Source organism: Schistocerca serialis, chromosome 6 (assembly GCF_023864345.2).
Source record: "Schistocerca serialis cubense isolate TAMUIC-IGC-003099 chromosome 6, iqSchSeri2.2, whole genome shotgun sequence".
In the NCBI taxonomy this organism is placed as follows: Eukaryota; Metazoa; Arthropoda; class Insecta; order Orthoptera; family Acrididae; genus Schistocerca; species Schistocerca serialis.
In genome coordinates, this window is record NC_064643.1 from 570,291,511 (window position 1) to 570,308,981 (window position 17,471).

Sequence of the window (17,471 nt, forward strand, 5' to 3'; positions counted from 1 at the left end):
TAAAACTGACGTTTAGAAGAGAGAAGCAGTGGCGTGCACTAGACAAGTCTGACTGATGCAGTAAAAATCATTTCAATGTAATTCTATATCAAGAAGTAATAGCAAATGTAGATAGGGCGAATTGCCAGAGTATGATTTGGTGGCGCTTCTTAAGAACTGTTCACCTAGCAGAATGTGCCATCTGCTGGGGGAGAGATGGTGAAGTTCACTTCCAGTGGAGACTACGGACTACTTAAATCAATTTTTAAACAATTCTTTGAAATAACATTTTTACCATTTTTATAATTAGATTTCAAAGCCAGACTAAAAAAAAATCCTAATTTATACAACCGAAATGACCTTTAAAATCCCTGAAAATCACCATCTTAACTTTCTTCTTCTTCTTCCACTTGTTCTTCTTCCTCTTCGTCGTAATCGCTGTCCTCTTCATATATGACATGGTCTTCACTACCGTCGAGAGCGTTACTTATGTTGCAGTTATTCAAAGATTTAACAATAGTATCTTCTCTCACTCTAGACCACGAATGTTCTGACACACTTGTTTTATTGCAGGTCGTTTTAAACCTTTCTTCGGCGTTAACCCATGTCGGGTTTTATCCATCATCCATTTGTTCCATTGCTCTCTCATAGACACTTTACATGGTTTATTTATCGCGACATCACGAGGTTGCAGTTGTGAAGTAATTCCTGCCGGAATAACAGCAAGCTCAGTAGTTTACATTCTCATTTTTTCTTTCACAGAATTTTTCAATTGACCACTAAGCTGATCTAGCACAATAAAAATCTCTTCTTCAATAAAGCACCTTTACTTCTCTCCCTGACTCTGTCCACCCATCACTTGTCATGTGCGTGAATAACAATGGCTGGCGGTATTTCAGAAAATTTTGGCATTGTCTTGCGCTTGAAAATGAACTTTGGATTGAGTTCAGTTGCGTCGGCACAACGTGAAATGGCAACAGTTTAATGCATTTTTTCCATGTCCACTTGTTTTTATAGTTATAGTTTTAGCACATTTCGTAGCAACAATTCTGTTCTTCGGCGCTTCAAATGTGAGAGGAGTTTCATCCATATTCGCTGTTTGGGTTAGTTTCACACTGGCTTTCTTTCGATGCTGAATAATGAAGTGATGGAAAGATAACTTTTCTCTTCATACTCTTGTGGCGTTTTCTGAGACATTTTGGTTTTGGTTCCGTGCTAAGCCCATGACGCTTCGTAGACCTGAAGCACCAACCGACTTCATCCTTAGTCATTTTTTTCAATTCTTTACTAGCCCGCCAATCGCGAATGTTTTGTTTTCTGTTGACGGAGAACCGAAATGCCGCTCAGCTGCTCTCTTTCCATGTTGTTCTGCATATCCCGTTACCTCCAATTTATAGCTCGTATCATATGAATAGCTACCTTTTATTTATTTATTTTTTCAGTACGAAACTAGCTACTACGTAACCAAAATACTGTATTCAGAATGAGATTTTCACTCTGCAGCGGAGTGTGCGCTGATATGAAACTTCCTGGCAGATTAAAACTGTGTGCCGGACCGAGACTCGAACTCGGGACCTTTGCCTTTCGAGGGCAAGTGCTCTACCAACTGAGCTACCCAAGCACGACTCATGCCCCGACCTCACAGATTTACTTCTGCTAGTATCTCGTCTCCTACCTTCCAAATTTTACAGAAGCTCTCCTGCGAACCTTTCAGAACTAGCACTCCTGAAAGAAAGGATATTGCGGAGACGAGATACGGGCAGAAGTAAAGCTGTGAGGACGGGGCGTGAGTCGTGCTTGGTAGAGCACTTGCCCGCGAAAGGCAAAGGTCCAGAGATCGAGTCTCGGTCCGGCACACTGTTTTAATCTGCCAGGAAGTTTCAAAATACTGTATTGTTACCGATAGCACAAATCGCTTTCAAGTCATGTTCACTGGCACCTTAGACTGCAATGATGCATCATAGGCTAGACAGCTTCTGGATTTGTGATGGCGGGAAGGAAGGGAGACAGTATTAGCAAGCTTGTGAACCCCCAGCTGAGGTTCGTTGCGTCGGTGCACTGCTGTTGGCACTTGAATCCAATGTTGCGAGATACAGATAGGTTTCCCGCGGGATCGATTATATGGCCATAAGGAGATGAAAGCAACCCGGATAATTACAGAGGTATCTTTCTCATAGACTTAAGAAATTTTGGGCTCCATGCAAAATTAATCAAATTGATAGAACTCACCTTAACCAACACTGTATCAAAAATCAAGTTCAGGGGAGAACTCTCCGAGCCATTCATCATAAAAACAGGTTTAAGACAAGGACATTGCTTGGCACCACTGCTGATCATCTGTGCTTTAGAATACATAATGAGGGAATGGTACACGATTAACCCAAAGAACATCCAAATTGGAAGACCCAAAGAAAAAATAAATTTAAATTTTCTAGGATTTGCTGACGACCTTGCTCTCTTGTTGAACAGTATTCAGGAAACCAAACAAGAAGTTATCTCACTGCAGGAAATAGCACAGAAAATTTGTGTTGGAATATCCTTTGAAAAAACAGTCATCATGTTAACTGACCCACCACTCATAAACAAAATTGCCATAGGAAACCAAGAAATAAAAATTGTAGATAAATTTAAATATCTGGGAGAAATCATAACATGTAACCTCAATGAAAAGCCTACATGGCATAACAGCATAAACAAACTGACTAGAGCACAATTTATCAACAAGGACACCTATAACAAAAAGAGCCTGTCGATAGCAACAAAATTAAAATACTACAAAACTGTCACTCAACGAGAAATAACATACCCAAGTGAAACCATCTTCAAAACAACAAACATTGCACAAACAAACAAAATACCCAAAATAGAGAGAAGTGACATCAGAATGTGCTTCAACAAATCGTACAAGAAAGATGAACACTGGATGTAGCTACAAATGAAACAGGTTTTCAGAAATTACTGCAACCAGTCGCCTTTTATGTAGATGTATTTTATTTAACCATGACCGGTTTCGAGCTGCCTGTTAAAATTGCACAGTTAATTTATAAATAAACATTTTACTAGTTTAAGCTAATTTACATTTATTTTCTATGTAATAAAGACAAATCTCTTGTCAGTGTGTGTGATGACTAATAATGCCTCTGGTCAACTTGAAATCTTTGATACTGTAGTTATATTGCAATCTTTGGCTTGTTTATAATGTGTAAATCCTGTATTCGTATCTGTGGCTAAGTGTGTTCAGCGATGTTTACGAAAAACAAGATATATGTTTCCAACAGTGCCTCATAAAAGTAATATACATCTAGTGAAAGTTTTAACTTGTGAAATTGTGAAAAACAAGACACAATGGTTTCAAAAATACGTCTTAAAAGAGATATATATATATACCTGCAGAAAGATTTATCTGTAAGTAACACCTCAAAACGTAAATTAAACTGTAAATATTTCGTGTAACTGTACCACATGTAGTGATTATTTGCTCTTATACGTTAAACATAAATTATGCTGTAAATATTTCGTGTTACTGTACCACATGTAGCGATTATTTGTTCTCGTTTCTGTCTAGCCACAGATACTCAACCACCCACACAATGGGTACAAAAAAGCACTAAATGTATATACCATCTGATGATGAGTTGCTAGGCAGCTCGAAACCGGTCATGGTTAAATAAAATACATCTACATAAAAGGCGACTGGTTGCAGTAATTTCTGAAAACCTTTTCACACCACAGTCGCAGTGTTCCACATCCACAATGGATAAAAGTCTCACAAATGAAACAGTCTACAAGGAAATATAACCGGTAATGAATACAATCAGGAAGAAACGCATTTCATTTTTAGACATCTAATCAGAACACCTGAGAACAGGATCATCAGGAGAGTAATGGAAAAATTGTTGAATAGTAAGTACAACATGAAGTGGATTACAGAAATCAAGGAAGATATGGATGAGCTACAGATGAAATTGGAAGACCTAAGAAACAAAACTGACAAAACCATGAAACTCACCGACAAACAAACCAGATTGGAAACGTGAATCATCAAACAGATAATAGGAATGGTGATTTCCAAAGAAGAAAGAAGAATAAGATCCGAGAGAATGAAGAAGTACTGGGCAGACAGAAAACTGGAAAATGTATAAACTTGACTAGAGTGGTCCAATAAATAAATAAATAAGTAAATATGGCCATTTTTAAGATCTGTGGTAATTTTAAATCAAACACTGGACATTTCTATATTAATTTCGAGTATAAGACGGGCTGAATTTTGGAGGCTGTTTATCGAAGGAACAAGTGCGTTTTCAAGCTATTTCTCTACCGTTCCGCTCTCGAACAGCGCGCGGGAAAAACGAGGACACAAATCTTTCCGTGTTAGTTTGATTTCTCTTATTTCATTACGAAAATCAGTTCTCATTAAGTAGGTGGGCGCCTACAAAATATTTTCGCATTTGGAAGAGAAAGTCACAGTCTCTGGTTCGCCTTTCCCACAAAATAACGTGATCGTTCCAATTTGAGTTATGAAGTGTCATCCCTAAGTACAATGAGTTTCAAAATGTTTTGATGATTTCAGATTTGAATAACAAGCGTTAAAACCAAGATACAACGATGGTGGCGTCATCTGTTTGTAGTGTGGGGTCTGAAGTTCCACCCTATGTACAGGTCAGTAATCACGAGTGTCGGTCGAAGCAACATGCCGCGTCCGCCGTGGAGTGCTATTTTCGCTACTGCGAATCTGTCGTGGGCGCGCACCATATCTTTCGTAAGCATTTCAAGATTCAGCTCGTGGAGCAATACTGAACTGAGTAAGAAATTTACGTGCAACGACCAGAGCATCGTACATGTGCGTAGCTGTTTACAGGCAAGCCCTCGTCTTTCGTTACGGAAACTTGATTCCAACAAAATGGCGCGACATTCCACACTTCCAACAAGACCTTGCAAGTTCTCTGTGAGTCGTTCTAAACCGCATAGTTTCCAAACGCGCTTGAGTCGAATGGCTGCTCTGCTCGCCTGATTTAACCGTGCTAGACTTTTACCTTTGGGTTATTTGAAGGTGAGAGTGTACTCCGACCGGCCGAGCAGCTAGCAGCGGTTAGAATTCACGCTATTTCCAGAATCCCTCCAGGAGTTACCAAAGATGTGTTCAGAAACATGGTGAAACGCCTCGAGTATTGCGTAGTCTCGAAAGGTCGTCATTTGTCCGGTGTAGTAATTCATAAGTAAGCCTGAATAAATGTTGTAGCTTACGTAAAATGTTCAACTTTGCGTCGTGATTAGTTTGTGTTATTCAAATTTCAAATGGTCAAAACGTAGTGAAACACCCTGTATTTAGTTAAATTCACAGGTTTTAGGTTTCTGCTATATAAACTTAATGGATTGCTTTTAGTACTCACTGCGTGTTTTTACGTGGATAATTCGTGCAATAAGCCTTTGATAAACAGATACTCAACTTTGCAAGTGCTCTGATTATTGGTGCTATTCTTTCTTGAAATCTGGATCTGTCAGCTACAGCGAATATATTGGGTTATTAAGAAGATTAATTGCAGACCATCAGGCTTATTCATAAACTCTTTCACCTCATGCTCCTCCTCATATGGAAAACAAGACATTGATGTTAAGCAAGTAAGACGGCTGAGTGCAATCATATCCTGTACTAACTTTTTCTCATCGTGATGTGTATTCCTCCCTTTCGTAATTCTTATTTGTTGTCAAGAGTTAAAGAGCTTTTCTACACTCCTGGAAATTGAAATAAGAACACCGTGAATTCATTGTCCCAGGAAGGGGAAACTTTATTGACACATTCCTGGGGTCAGATACATCACATGATCACACTGACAGAACCACAGGCACATAGACACAGGCAACAGAGCATGCACAATGTCGGCACTAGTACAGTGTATATCCACCTTTTGCAGCAATGCAGGCTGCTATTCTCCCATGGAGACGATCGTAGAGATGCTGGATGTAGTCCTGTGGAACGGCTTGCCATGCCATTTCCACCTGGCGCCTCAGTTGGACCAGCGTTCGTGCTGGACGTGCAGACCGCGTGAGACGACGCTTCATCCAGTCCCAAACATGCTCAATGGGGGACAGATCCGGAGATCTTGCTGGCCAGGGTAGTTGACTTACACCTTCTAGAGCACGTTGGGTGGCACGGGATACATGCGGACGTGCATTGTCCTGTTGGAACAGCAAGTTCCCTTGCCGGTCTAGGAATGGTAGAACGATGGGTTCGATGACGGTTTGGATGTACCGTGCACTATTCAGTGTCCCCTCGACGATCACCAGTGGTGTACGGCCAGTGTAGGAGATCGCTCCCCACACCATGATGCCGGGTGTTGGCCCTGTGTGCCTCGGTCGTATGCAGTCCTGATTGTGGCGCTCACCTGCACGGCGCCATACACGCATACGACCATCATTTGCACCAAGGCAGAAGCGACTCTCATCGCTGAAGACGACACGTCTCCATTCGTCCCTCCATTCACGCCTGTCGCGACACCACTGGAGGCGGGCTGCACGATGTTTGGGCGTGAGCGGAAGACGGCCTAACGGTGTGCGGGACCGTAGCCCAGCTTCATGGAGACGGTTGCGAATGGTCCTCGCCGATACCCCAGGAGCAACAGTGTCCCTAATTTGCTGGGAAGTGGCGGTGCGGTCCCCTACGGCACTGCGTAGGATCCTACGGTCTTGGCATGCATCCGTGCGTCGCTGCGGTCCGGTCCCAGGTCGACGGGCACGTGCACCTTCCGCCGACCACTGGCGACAACATCGATGTACTGTGGAGACCTCACGCCCCACGTGTTGAGCAATTCGGCGGTACGTCCACCCGGCCTACCGCATGCCCACTATACGCCCTCGCTCAAAGTCCGTCAACTGCACATACGGTTCACGTCCACGCTGTCGCGGCATGCTACCAATGTTAAAGACTGCGATGGAGCTCCGTATGCCACGGCAAACTGGCTGACACTGACGGCGGCGGTGCACAAATGCTGCGCAGCTAGCGCCATTCGACGGCTAACACCGCGGTTCCTGGTGTGTCCGCTGTGCCGTGCGTGTGATCATTGCTTGTACAGCCCTCTCGCAGTGTCCGGAGCAAGTATGGTGGGTCTGACACACTGGTGTCAATGTGTTCTTTTTTCCGTTTCCAGGAGTGTAATTACGTATTGTGGAATTCGTAAGCTTTTCTAATTACGTATTGTGGAATTCGTTATATGCTAAATTCCATTTTATATGCTAAATTCCATTGATTAGGATCTGCTGTGTTCCGCTGTTCTTGCACCATTATTTATAGGTTTTCATATTCCATTGCGCTTAACTTTAGACAGTGGTGTAGTCATACTTTACCAGGTAATCCAGCGTAATGTGGAGTTATTAATTGTATGTATTGCATTTTTATTTATTATATAAAAATAAGAGTATTCCAGTGCATCGTCGTGTCAGAATTTCAAAGGAATCGGTTAAGAACTTTCGGAGATTTAAGATTCTGAACGAGCAAACATGCCTTTTTGCTAACAAAGTATCCCCTTTATATATTATTTCCGTATATATATCAAATGGCACTCCTATAGGTATATAAAAACACGCGCGTATTCTAATTCAATGTTGTTTCAAAATCGAAAAGCAGGCGGCGGAGATCTTTTGCATATTTCCGATTTTGAACAAACATATACATTCTAATTTACAGAGATTACAACACAGCTGTTGTATTGTCAATGTGTTCACGCCGCATACATAGTCCGTATCGGTTCGCAGTCCAACGCATTCAATCGTTAGAGTCACTGCATACTATATGTGGACCAAGAAAATAACGAGTGGTAGTAATTAAACTTCCGCTTCTTGAACCAGTGCAGACGGAAAGCTATTTACCGTACGGTACACAGCACGATTTGCGTTGTTAGCAGAGTTAGTGTCACGACTTGCCGTTAGGGGCTGGTACTGGTAAGGTGACGTTATTTTGAAAAGACAAGCATCGGTGTGAGCTACATTTGGTGACAGTCCAGATGGGTCTGCACAAGGTGACGACGCCTTTGTTCGTAAAGCTGTTGTATCAAATCAACAGCAGTGGTGTTGCTGCTATTCACGAGCATCGACGCATTAAAGGAATGTGAAAAGTCTTCTTTCCGCTCATGGTTCAAGAACATAATTCGGAAGTTGGAATTAACTGCCGATTTGTGAATTGCTCTTTGGAGAGACCGACGGCCAATCGGACCACAAGTTATCAAACAAGTTGCTGTGGCCACGGGTGAGAACACTGGACGCAATGTGGTGTCTTCGAGCAGTCCGCTAGCTGTATCACGACTCCTGAACATTCTACAGTCCACAATTTGAAAAGTGCTGCGAATATTTGCGAAAAGGTATCTCTATTGCGGTTCGAGTCTGTCGTTGATTGTCGACACTTTGAGCAAAGTTTGTAACTGGAATGTAGACACGGTATGCAGTTAATAAATGTTACGACCCCCATGTGGACATTAAAATGTGTTTCTTTCAGCGATGTATTAGTTATTTCTCTTCTGCATGTCCTTTAAAATGTTTTGACAAGGTTTCACTGTTTCACGACGATTAGTTTTCCATGGAAGCTCTTTCAAATAGCGAAAGTTTAATTATAATCATGCTGTGTATTTCCACATTAGATCAGTGACATGGAAATGTAGTATATTAATTTTAATTTTATATTAAGAGCCGGAGGTGCAATCTAGTCATTTCATTATAGCAATAGTAAACGTTTCAGAAATATACGACAACATGATGTGTCGTAATAAAATTTCAGTAATCAGAAGAAGCAAGCGTAGCAGAACAAAGTAATGGGGTCGAGCAAGATAAGATACTGGTGAAATACTGGAATTGAAACGTCCTCTTAGAAAAATTTATGAATGACTGTGCTGATAAACCTCTTACATTATTTGATTTTCAAACAGCTGAGCAGAACTGAACGTACTCAGACATTTCGCTTTTACCTATTCCGATCAACACTAAACTGACACACAATATTTTTAGCGCAACACAGTCTGACTTTCAAAAATCCCTACAAAAGAATGGCCCTGACTAACAATAACCTATACCTTTCATGAATCACTTACCTCACAAAATTCTTCGTTGCTCAAACTACTGCAATACAGAGTGCGCCAATACTGCCAGCTGAATAAAAGATTCTAACTACTGAAGGCACTAACTACTGATAGGCATAGTTAGCAAATGAAAGATTTTGATACAGAACAAACAATGTATTTACCTTAATAGTGTTCAAAAGTCATCATATATATATATATATATATATATATATATATATATATATATATATATAAGTTCATGACATCCAGTCTTACAAATTTACTGTCTCTGATGGACACACGTCCAGATCATCCGCTCTCAAAACTCCGCCATCTCTCTCCCCACATCCACCAGTGCTGGCGGCTCACCTCCAACTGCGCAACGCTACGCGCTGTTAACAGCCAACTACCCAACACTACAATAGCAAATTCCAACAATGCAAACCAGCCACAGACTGCACACAGCACAGTCAGTGATTTTCATATAGAGAGCTACATGGCGTTACCAACATAAAAACCGAAACAGCCTACTTACAGAATTACAAGTATATTCAGGAGAACGGCGATTGAAATCCTCAGCAATGGCTTCCTAAAGCATTTGCGGCAAATGGCGGAAAGGCCGCTTTCAAAAGGAAACGGACGACAGTTTCCCTACCCTTCCCCAGTCACAGCGTGAGCTCCGTCCCTAACGACCACGTCATCGACAGCACATTAAAACCCTAATCTCTTTTTTTTTTCAAAGTAATATAGGCCCTTAATAACCTTAAGCAGCTAAGCTAGTGCCGACCAACGAGGAAAACATGTGCGGGTGATGCAGACGGAGAGGGAAGAGGCAGAATCAGTGACGAAAAAGATGATGAAGACAAGGTTTCAGCTGTCAGCTTTCTAAGTTTCGAGTCCCCTGACAACCGAGGGAAAACAGACTACGACCATTTGTTTTGAATCAAGTGAAAGAGTTGACCCATTAGGGTGCAGTTATTTGCAACTCTTCTATTGAGCGCGGTGCAGCCTAATCTTCGCGCTGCGGAGCTCCTCCTGTCTGCTTTCTAAACGAGGTCACCCAGCAAATGATGCAATGAGGCCGAGACCTGTCAGAGGTTTTTACTTCTTGACTCTGCAGGAAAGCGTCTGCTGCAGACAAGAAAAAAACCAACGCGCCGACCATTGCCTTCCTCATACATCTGTGCTGTCTCGTTATTAACAGAGCTACTTATCATCATTTTCATTTCTGCTGTAATGTTTGAAACGAGCGGCGTAGTTAACTTCTGCGCATCTCACATACAAAGAGGTAACTCACTTCCGCCGTCGTACATGCCTGAAATGTTAGAGAAGAATGTGATTCATTAAACCTGTACATACTTCAACTCTATCTCACTCTGTTATTTTATGTTGCCACAAAGCGCTTAATGGCGTAATACTGAAAGTGAATATTTGTTAGAGGAACTCTACAGAAAACAATGATCTGTTCGTTCAGCTGACCTTATTTTACAACGGAAGTGAACCAAATGCCTTATGGCGCTCTTATAGGTTAAAATTTCGTACGAATCAGTGAACATTTACGGAGATTTAAGATTGTGAACAAACGAACATTTACCACTACGACATAAGAATGTAAATGTTCGTTTGTTGAAAATATTAAACTACCTATAGTTATTCTCCGACTGCTTTGAAATTTTAACTCAAAGCTGCATTCATATACATGCGTATTTTATACAACAATTACAGTAACACAGGTAACTATATAAAAGAAAGTCGTGTTAGTTACACTATTTATAACTACAGAACGGCTCGACCGATTTGGCTGAAAATTGGTGGAGAGGTAGTTTAGAACCAGGAGACGGACATAGGATCCCGTTTGACCGCTATAAAACGTGGTATAACAAAAACGCATCTGACATGGAATAACAAAACGCGAATGACAGCTAAACATCTATGATTAAGTATCAGTATATTTCATTAATTAAAAATTTAAAGAAATAATTTGTATTTTGTTTGAATCATCATTAACAATGCCGCGACCAAGACGATCGAATATTTCTCGACAAAGCCGTAATGCAAGAAGGATACAAAGCATTGCGAATGAAAGGACTGAAGTAGAAAACAAATTGCCCGTGAAGAGCGCCGCGTTTGTATGGCTCGACTTCGTGCTTCTCAATCACAAGAGCAAAGTGAGGCAGCCCGTGAAACGGCTCTGTTGACAATGCGAAATCGTCGTGCGAACAACAGAGATGTTATTCACGAACCGATACTCAAAGGAAAATTCGAAGGTGAGGAAGTACTCATTCCGAGGATCCCGATGATCCCAACCTATATGCGGTCTGAGTTTAAAAGACTTCAATTTCCGATCCGTTTTGCATTCGCCATGACCATTAACAAATCACAAGGCCAATCCTTGAAAGTTTGTAGTTTAAACCTGGAATATCCATGTTTTTCACTTGGTCAATTATATGTGGCACGTTCACGAATCGGAAGACCATCTGCGTTGTTTGTTCTTGCGCCTGATAATAAAACAAAAAATGACGTGTATCAGAAGGTACTTAATTGAAGAATGCAAGCTATGCACCAAAAAACATGAAGAATAAAGAATCATTAAAATACTTAATTTTTTTATTTCTATTTCCTAATAAAAAATTGAACTTAACGTCCAAAATCTGATATTTATTGGCTTTAAGGCGAAACAGAGTTCGCCAGGTCTGCTAGTATACACCGGATGATCAAAAAGTCAGTATAAATTTAAAAATGAATAAACCACGGAATAATGTAGATAGAGAGGTACAAATTGACACACATGCTTGGAATGACATGGGGTTTTGTTAGAACCAAAAAAATACAAAACTTCAAAAAATGTCCGACAGATGGCGCTTCATCTGATCAGAAAATCAATAATTAACATAACAAAGTAGGACAAAGCAATCATGATGTTCTTTACAGGAAATGCTCAATATGTACACCATCATTCCTCAACAATAGCTGTAGTCGAGGAATAATGTTGTGAACAGCACTATAAAGCTTGTCCGGAGTTATGGTGAGGCATTCGCGTCGGATGTTGTCTTTCAGCATCCCTAGAGATGTCGGTCGATCACGATACACTTGCGATTTCAGATAACCCCAAAGTCAATAATCGCACAGACTGAGGTCTGGGGACCTGGGAGGCCAAGCATGACGAAAGTGGCGGCTGAGCACACGATCATCACGCGCGCAAGAGATCTTTCACGCGTCTAGCAATACTTTGTTTTTTGTTTTTTTTTGTTTTTGGTTCTAATAAAACCCCATGTCATTAAAAGCATGTGTGTGTCAATTTTTACCTCTCTGTCTACATTATTCCGTGGTTTATTAAGTTTTCAAATTTATACTGGCTTTTTGATCACCTGGTAGATACAGGGTGAGTCCCCTAACGTTACCGCTGGATATATTTTGTAAACCACATCAAATACTGACAAACCGATTCCACAGACCGAACGCGAGGAGAGGGGCTAGTGTAATGGTTAATACAAACCATAAAAAAAAATGCACGGAAGTATGCTTTTTAACACAAACCTACGTTTTTTTAAATGGAACCTCGTTAGTTTTGTTAGCACATCTGAACATATAAATAAATACGTAATCAGTGCCGTTTGTTGCATTGTAAAATGTTAATTACATCCGGAGATATCGTAACCTAAAGTTGACGCTTGAGTACCACTCCTCCGCTGTTCGATCGTGTGTATCGGAGAGCACCGAATTACGTAGGGATCCAAAGGGATCGGTGATGGACCTTAGGTACAGAAGAGACTGGAACAGCACATTACGTCCACATGCTAACACATTTTTATTGGTCTTTTTCATTGACGCACATGTACATTACCATCGTGCACACGTGGTTTCCGTTTTCAATTACGGAGTGGAATAGAGTGTGTCCCGACATGTCAGGCCAATAGATGTTCAATGTGGTGGCCATCATTTGCTACACACAATTGCAATCTCTGGCGTAATGAATGTAGTACACGCCGCAGTACATCTAGTGTAATGTCGCCGCAGGCCGCCACAATACGTTTTCATATCCTCTGGGGTTGTAGGCACATCACGGTACACATTCTCCTTTAACGTACCCCACAGAAAGAAGGCCAGAGGTGTAGGATCAGGAGAACGGGCTGGCCAATTTATGCGTCCTCCACGTCCTATGAAACGCCCGTCGAACCTCCTGTCAAGGGTCAACCTAGTGTTAATTGCGGAATGTGCAGGTGCACCATCATGCTGATGCCACATACGTCGACGCGTTTCCAGTGGGACATTTTCGAGCAACATTGGCGATGTATGTTGCAGCTGTTTGGGCCCCTGCAATGAAGTGAGGGACAATGAGGTGGTCGCCAGAGATTCCGCAGCATACATTTACAGTCCACGGTCGCTGTCGCTCTACCTGCCTGAGCGAGCGAGGATTGTCCACGGACCAGTAATGCATGTTCCGTAGAAACACTGCCCCGTGGTTTGTGAAACCCGCTTCATGGGTAGACAGGTAGAACTGCAACGCATTCTCTGTTAACGCCCATTGACAGAATTGCACTCGATGATTAAAGTCATCACCATGTAATTGCTGATGTAGCGACACATGAAATGGGTGGAAGCGGTGACGATGCAGTATGCGCATGACACTACTTTGACTCAGTCCACCGGCTATCGCTATGTCCCGTGTACTCATGTGTGGGTTCATGGCAACAGCAGCTAACACACCAACTGCACCCGCTTGTCCTGTGACGGGCCTGTTACGGACCCGTTTGCGTGCTACGACCATACCTGTTGCATACAGTTGGCGGTAGATGTTTTGCAATGTGCGGCACGTTGGATGCTCTCTGTCCGGGTACCGTTCTGCATACACCCTGCAGGCTTCAGCTGCGTTTCGTCGACACTCGCCATAGATGAGTATCATCTCCGTCTTTTCAGAGTTCGAATACACCATGGTCACAGTTCCTACAACACTACACTATCACAGACGTCTGGTAACACGGTATACTACAGTTGGTTTGCGTGTGGAGACGAATGCAGAATAACAATAGCAGCAAGCGCTACATGCGGACACTGCGACAGCTAGACCAAACCACAACAGTGCACTACAGCCACACTCGTAAACACGGTCGTCATCGTAAACATGTCCCTGCAGATGCTGCTCGCCGACCGTGGCCCGTATTTGTTACAACACGCAACTGAACGTCGGAGGTTTCAAACGTCAGCTTTAGGTTACAATATCTCCGGATGTAATTAACATTTTACAATGCAACAAACGGCACTGATTACGTATTTATTTATATGTTCAGATGTGCTAACAAAACTAACGTGGTTCCATTTAAAAAAAACGTAGGTTTGTGTTAAAAAACATACTTCCGTGCATTTTTGTATGGTTTGTATTAAACAATTACACTAGTCCCTCTCCTCACGTTCGGTCTGTGGAACGGTTCGTCAGTATTTGATGTGATTTACGAAATATATCCAGCGGTAACGTTAGGTGACTCACTCTGTATATATATACAAAGGAAACGTTATTACCGAAAAACCTCGAGAAGTTCATTACACATTACTCTAATGAAGATTCTGACAGATATTAAATTTAATATATATATATATATATATATATATATAGTGAGGGTTCTGTCCCACTCGTTTCGGATAGGGAAAGGATGATGCGTTCTCGGAATGCTATACAACAATTCAAGCAAAATAACACTAACAGTTTATATTACAAGTAAGAAACTGATAACATTTAACTTTGAATTTACAATGGTGTCGCAAGCGATGGGCGACATGCAAACAACTAAAGTCCTTTGCTGTATACAAGGTCCATTAAGCAGTTAGTATGGACCACACATCATTGCTCTCCTAAAACTGTGCTAACACTGTGCTGGTCTGCGAGTCCCGATGAGGTACTGTCCGGCCGAAGCTGGCAGCAGCGGCGCTTATATTCTCTTCTGCTAGAGGGCGCTCCTGTCGTGGTGTGGTCCTAATCAGCGCACCATTGGCCGACCTCGTCTCATCGCTTTCTCTGCTCTTGTGTTCTTCATCTTCGTTCCGGCACTTGTGGCTACGCCAGAACATACAGCAAATACATTTATATATAATTGTGAAAGCTGTGTTCATGGCTTGTCGGCTTATGATCAGAATACTATTATAGAATTTGAATCTGCAATAACAATAAACAAAGCACAACGCCAGAGAAAGAGGGAAGTGGACATTGACAGAGAAGCAGAAGTAAACGCACATAGAAAGCGGAATGGACGAGATGGATAAAGAGAGGGGCTGGAGAAGAGGAACAGAGAGAAGACGGTATAGAAATGGAGAAGGAGGTGACGGATTGAAAGGAGGAGGGTGAGAGGGCAGGAGGGGTTAGAAGGGGAGGAAATGAAGGAAAGAGAGAGGGGAGGGATGGAGAAGGAGATAGGCAAAAGAGAGTGGGAGAAGAGATGGAAACAGACAGGGGGGAGAAGGAGGCTAATACGCATATCCAGTACCTATACGTATTTTAAACGTGTGCTTTCTCATTTCTTTCTTTTTCCATTTAACGAGACTGAGCCACAGCCGGGAACAGCTAGTTACTCATAAAGCAGTTCCTTGTTTAAAGCACCGTACTGTGTGTTGTATGCAACGGATCCAGCGGTGAGTAGCCTAGCTATATGTTGACAAGCATAACTAAGCCTGATGGCGCCAGCAGACAAACAGAACGTTAAAGAAGTGACGCCACTAGGTAACTGTGTCTCCAAATCTGAACCGCAAGCAGCTGGCCGTTTAGGAGCGGCTCATCAGGCGCTTGCCTGTGTTTCGTCCCTTGCCGGTTGTTCGCATAACATCGTGCTACATCTGTCTGGAGATTTGGAAAGCGTCATTATCCTGGATGACGTCGAATTCCTACCTCGCATTTTCCATACGAACCTGTCAACTGTTGTTGTTCCCCACTTTTGACGACCCTTCTAGCGTAAGTTTTACGCATGTGAAACTCAGCTCGCCCTATTTGCCCAAGAAATTCACAGTGCCGTAGACACTGGCGAGCAGATTGATGCCGTATTCCTGGACTTCAGGAAGACATTTGATACGGTTCCGCACTTACGTTTAGTGAAAAAAATACGAGCTTACGGAATATCGGACCAGGTTTGTGATTGGATTCAGGATTTCCTAGAAGAAAGAACACAACATGTCATTCTTAACGGTTCAAAATCTGCAGATGTAGAGGTAATTTCGGGAGTACCGCAGGGAAGCGTGATAGGACCTTTATTGTTTACAATATACATAAATGACTTAGTTGACAACATCGGTAGCTCCGTGAGGCTATTTGCAGATGACACGGTTGTCTACAAGAAAGTAGCAACATCAGAAGACTCGTACGTACTCCAGGAGGACCTGCAGAGGATTAATGCATGGTGCGACAGCTGGCAGCTTTCCCTAAACGTAGATAAATGTAATATAATGCGCATACATAGGGGCAGAAATCCATTCCAGTACGATTATGCCATAGGTGGTAAATCATTGGAAGCGGTAACGACCGTAAAATACTTAGGAGTTACTATCCGGAGCGATCTGAAGTGGAATGATCACATAAAACAAATAGTGGGAAAAGCAGGCGCCAGGTTGAGATTCATAGGAAGAATTCTAAGAAAATGTGACTCATCGACGAAAGAAGTAGCTTACAAAACGCTTGTTCGTCCGATTCTTGAGTATTGCTCATCAGTATGGGACCCTTACCAGGTTGGATTAATAGAAGAGATAGACATGATCCAGCGAAAAGCAGCGCGATTCGTCATGGGGACATTTAGTCAGCGCGAGAGCGTTACGGAGATGCTGAACAAGCTCCAGTGGCGGACACTTCAAGAAAGGCGTTACGCAATACGGAGAGGTTTATTATCGAAATTACGAGAGAGCACATTCCGGGAAGAGACGGGCAACATATTACTACCGCCCACATATATCTCGCGTAATGATCACAACGAAAAGATCCGAGAAATTAGAGCAAATACGGAGACTTACAAGCAGTCGTTCTTTCCACGCACAATTCGTGAATGGAACAGGGAAGGGGGGATCAGATAGTGGTACAATAAGTACCCTCCGCCACACACCGTAAGGTGGCTCGCGGAGTATAGATGTAGATGTAGATGTAGATGGAATTCGGTCTGTGAAGAACTCTTGTAAACTGCACTTGCATTTGTTCGTACGAGTTACAGACCAAATATAGTGATGTTTCAGCAACTACAATAGGAGGTTAATAAACACAGTGAAAATACCAGGATGGCGTTAACGATCATTATATTTTAATTAAATAAATATCAGTGGCTCTGTGTTGTGGACTTCCAGGACGTGGAACACTTCCTCTAAGAACTCTTCAGTGGCTGAAAGTGGGATAAAACCGGTTTTCGAATCGACCGAGATAGCTTCAATTTTACACGACTAGTGTTGCCATCAGTCTGAGAGCAAACAGAACTACAAGAAACCCAT

The 17,471-nt window shown here is 42.2% G+C and overlaps 1 non-coding gene across 1 annotated transcript; it reads right to left on the bottom strand.

The window, feature by feature from the left end:
• Positions 1-1,526: 1,526 nt before the first annotated feature.
• Positions 1,527-1,601, bottom strand: Trnas-cga (transfer RNA serine (anticodon CGA)). Its single transcript has one exon. It is a non-coding gene; the product is annotated as a tRNA-Ser (tRNA).
• Positions 1,602-17,471: the final 15,870 nt, after the last annotated feature.